General features: G+C 44.7%; 1 pseudogene; it reads left to right on the top strand.

The window, feature by feature from the left end:
* The first annotated feature begins 2588 nt into the window (after window positions 1–2588).
* On the top strand, window positions 2589–2703 carry LOC130032695 (uncharacterized; annotated as a pseudogene).
* Window positions 2704–4776: the final 2073 nt, after the last annotated feature.

The raw sequence follows: 4776 nt of genomic DNA, 5'->3' as shown, positions 1-4776 counted from the left end.
ATGACCAAGCAGGATTTTTCCCAGGGATGCAAGGATGGTTTAACATACACAATTCAATACACTGCTCTCGTCCGGGACGAGAGCAGTGCAGTCTCTGCCCCCGCACCTCGGTGTTCCTTCCCGGAGTCCCTTGGAGGGGAGCGGGTTGAGCTTTCCTCCCCGCCCCGGCCAGGGCTACGGCAGCCGGAGACCTCCAGGACCAGCCACCACCATGCTGAGACCACTCTCCGCACACCTGAAGGTACTGGCAGAGGGACAAAGCCACGCGGGTTCCGGGGCCGAGACCTCCAAGCCTACTCGAATTGGAGTCGAGCATCTTCCACCCAGATCCTCCAAATTCCAGTAGGCGGGGGTCACACCCACCACCTGGCCCCCTGGCGCCGTGTAATCCCATCAGCGGCCAAGACTCAGAGACTATAAAATCCAGATCCCGGACGAGAGCAGTGCAGTCTCTGCCCCCGCGCCTCGGTGTTCCTTCCCGGAGTCCCTTGGAGGGGAGCGGGTTGAGCTTTCCTCCCCGCCCCGGCCAGGGCTACGGCAGCCGGAGACCTCCAGGACCAGCCACCACCATGCTGAGACCACTCTCCGCACACCTGAAGGTACTGGCAGAGGGACAAAGCCACGCGGGTTCCGGGGCCGAGACCTCCAAGCCTACTCGAATTGGAGTCGAGCATCTTCCACCCAGATCCTCCAAATTCCAGTAGGCGGGGGTCACACCCACCACCTGGCCCCCTGGCGCCGTGTAATCCCATCAGCGGCCAAGACTCAGAGACTATAAAATCCAGATCCCGGACGAGAGCAGTGCAGTCTCTGCCCCCGCGCCTCGGTGTTCCTTCCCGGAGTCCCTTGGAGGGGAGCGGGTTGAGCTTTCCTCCCCGCCCCGGCCAGGGCTACGGCAGCCAGAGACCTCCAGGACCAGCCACCACCATGCTGAGACCACTCTCCGCACACCTGAAGGTACTGGCAGAGGGACAAAGCCACGCGGGTTCCGGGGCCGAGACCTCCAAGCCTACTCGAATTGGAGTCGAGCATCTTCCACCCAGATCCTCCAAATTCCAGTAGGCGGGGGTCACACCCACCACCTGGCCCCCTGGCGCCGTGTAATCCCATCAGCGGCCAAGACTCAGAGACTATAAAATCCAGATCCCGGACGAGAGCAGTGCAGTCTCTGCCCCCGCGCCTCGGTGTTCCTTCCCGGAGTCCCTTGGAGGGGAGCGGGTTGAGCTTTCCTCCCCGCCCCGGCCAGGGCATTCGCGGCCGCGCGACATCTTATTATCTCGTTCCTACTTTGGACAAACTTGCAGGCTGTCGAATGTAGCCTGCCCACAGGGCAGAGTCTGGCAAACTCCCCGTGGCCTACCAAATATGCCAAATACCAGTAACAATGATGGGTCTCATTCTCCTAAAGAGCCCTGAATATAATCTCAGGGCTAGGATGAAAGAGACGTTACTGGGGCCTGCTCGAGGCAATCGACGATTAACAGGATGATGAAATGAAAAAAAAAAATTCAATACACATATTTTAGTGCTGCTCTGTAGCACTGTCTTCCTGTTATTCATTGATTTGCTCAAGCGGGTCAGTAACCAGTAACGTCTCCGTTGTGAGACTTGTTGTTACTGTTTTTGGCATATCAAATATGCCACGGGGAGTTTGCCAGGCTCTGCTCTGTGGGCGGGATACTCTAGGTTGCTTACTGGGCTCTCCGAGAGGGACAGAGGAATTGAACCTGGGTTGGCCACATGCAAGGCAAATGCCCTATCTGCTGTGCTATCGCTCCAGCCCATACAATTTTAGTACAAAAATATTAAAATATTATTATTTCAATAGGTTTAGGTAACGCGTTTTAAAGGTTTGAATACACATTCATGATTTAAAAAAATTTCTCAATAGGAAGAGAGTAAACGGAACTTTCTTAATATATTTAAAATCATTTACCACCAACTTATAGCAAACAATGAATTCAATGGTTGAAAACTGAAAGTTTTACTGTCTAGATATAAGGTTTCCTGTCTAGATATAAAGTTTCCCAGTCTCACAACTATACTTCAATGTAATATGTTGGGCCTTTACATTTTTATGAGGCACAAAAGAGATATTAAAGACAAGCAGATTGGAAAAAATGTTGAAACATCAATCTTTGTAGATCACATGGAACTTTATTTAGAAAACCAGAAGACTCTACAATAAATGCGACTAAAAATATGCATGCACTGTAATGTTGCAGATTAGCAACTCTATATGTGGCAATCCCTGAGATTTCTACAAGGAATCAATTAAATATAAGAGAAAAATGTAAAATCCTATCCATAATTTTATCTCAAAAATCAAGAATTCAGTGTTCGCTTCGGCAGCGGTCATGGTAATGATCCCCCCATTGTTCATCAATTAGCTCGAGCGGGCCCAGTAACATCTCCATCGTGAGACTTGTTACTGTATTTGGCATATCAAATACATCACGGGTAGCTTGCCAGGCTTTACCATGTGGGTGAGATACTCTCAGTAGCTTGCCAGGCTCTCCGAGAGGGGCGGAGGAATCAAACTCGGGTCGACGATGTTGGCTGCATGCAAGGCAAACGCCCTACCCGCTGTGCTCCAGCCCAGCTTCGGCAGCAAATATACTAAAATTGGAATGATACAGAGAAGACTAGCATGGCCCCTGCACAAGGATGACACACAAATTCGTGAGAGCATTCCATATTTTTAAACAACTGCTAACAGATTTTAAGGAGAACATTGCTAGCAACACAATAGTACTTGGAGACTTCAACATCAGCTTATCACCTCTGGATAGATCAACAAGAACAAAACTCAGCAAGGAAACATTGGCTTTGAAAGAAGAAATAGAAGAGAAAGGGCTTATAGATCTATAAAGGGTTTTACACCCCCAAAAAGAAAGAATACACATTCTTCTCCAGTGCACACAGTACATTTTCCAAAATAGACCATGTCCTAGGCTGCAAAACATACCTAAATAGAATCAGGAAGATAGAAATAGTATCAACAATCTTTTCAGACCATGATGCACTGAGAATACAAGTGAATAACATACAGACACGCAGAACCAAATCAAACACCTGGAAATTAAACAATTCAATGCTGAACAACGAGTGGATGAGGAGGAAAGTCAAAGACGAAATCAAAAGATACTTGGAAACAAATGAGAATGAAGACACGAGCTACCAAAACTTATGGGATGCATTGAAAGCCGTTTTAATGGGAAAATTTATAGCTCTGCAAGCATATCTAAGGAGTGTAGAAAGGATGCATATAAACAACTTGACTTCACAGCTCAAAACCTTACAAAAGGATCAACAGAAAGAGCCTAAATCAGGCAGAAGGAAAGAGATCATAAAACGTAGAGAAGAACTCAATGACATGGAAACCAAAGAAACAATCTAAAAGATCAATGAAACCAAGAGCTGGTTCTTCGGGAAAATAAACAAGATAGATAAACCACTAGCAACACTCACAAAGAAACAGAGAGAGAGAACCCTAATAAACCGAATCAGAAATAAGAAGGGGGAATATCACAACAGAAACCAAAGAAATCCAAAAGATCATCAGAGACTACTTTGAAAGCCTGTATGCCACAAAACAAGAGAACCTAGAAGAAATGGATAAATTCCCGGACTCCTATAATCTCTCAAAACTGAATAAAGAAGAACTAGAGTATCTGAATAGACCAATTAACATCAAGGAAATTGAAACTGTAATCAAAAGTCTTCCCAAAAACAAAAGCCCAGGTCCAGATGGATTCACTAGCGAATTTTTCCAAACATTTAAAGAGGATCTACTTACAGTCTTTCTCAAGCTTTTCCAGGAAATTGAAAAAATGGAAACTCTCCCAAAGAGTTTCTCTGAAGCCCATATCTCTCTGATACCAAAAGGAAACAAAGACACCACAAGAAAAGAAAACTACAGGACGATATCCCTAATGAACACGGATGTGAAGATTCTCAACAAAATACTAGCAAATAAAATTCAACTACTCATCAAAAAGATCATACAGTATTACCAAGTATGATTCATCCCGGGGATTCAAGGCTGGTTTAACACTTGGAAATCAATCAAAATTATCCATCATATCAACAAAATAAAAGATAAAAACCACATGATCATATCAAAAGTTGCAGAGAAAGAATTTGGCAAGATCCAGCACCCGTTTATGATGAAAACCCTGGCCAAAATGGGGATAGAGGGGACTTTCCTCAATATAGTTAAAGCCATATACCACAAGCCTACAGCAAGCATCATCCTAAATGGGGGAAAAATGAGAGTCTTCCCTCTAAGATCAGGGACAAAACAAGGATGTCCACTCTCTCCACTGAGGTTCAATATAGTACTGGAAGTACTTTCAATAGCAATTAGGCAAGAAAAAGATATTAAGGGCATCCAGGTAGGAAAGGAAGAAATCAAGCTCTCACTATTCGCTGATGATATGATACTATACTTAGAGAAACTTAAAACCTCTACCAAGAAATTCCTAGAAACAATAGGCTTGTATAGTAAATTTGCAGGCTATAAAATCAATACCCAAACGTCCATGGCTTTACTATATGCAAATAGTGAAAGAGAAAAAAGTGGCATGAAGAAAACAATCCCGTTCACAATTGTGCCCGAGAAAATCAAGTACTTAGGAATCAGCTTAACTAATTAAGTAACAGACCTGTAAAAAAAAATACAAAACACTACTTCAAAAATAAAAGAAGACTCAAGAAAATGGAAAAATATCTCCTGTTCATGGATCAGGAAAATTAACATTGTAAAAATGCCAA

This window comes from Sorex fumeus, unplaced genomic scaffold (genome assembly GCF_029834395.1).
Source record: "Sorex fumeus unplaced genomic scaffold, SorFum_2.1 ptg000050l, whole genome shotgun sequence".
Taxonomy (NCBI): Eukaryota; Metazoa; Chordata; class Mammalia; order Eulipotyphla; family Soricidae; genus Sorex; species Sorex fumeus.
The sequence above is the reverse complement of the archived record's forward strand: the minus strand, read 5'-3'. Positions and strand labels throughout refer to the sequence as shown.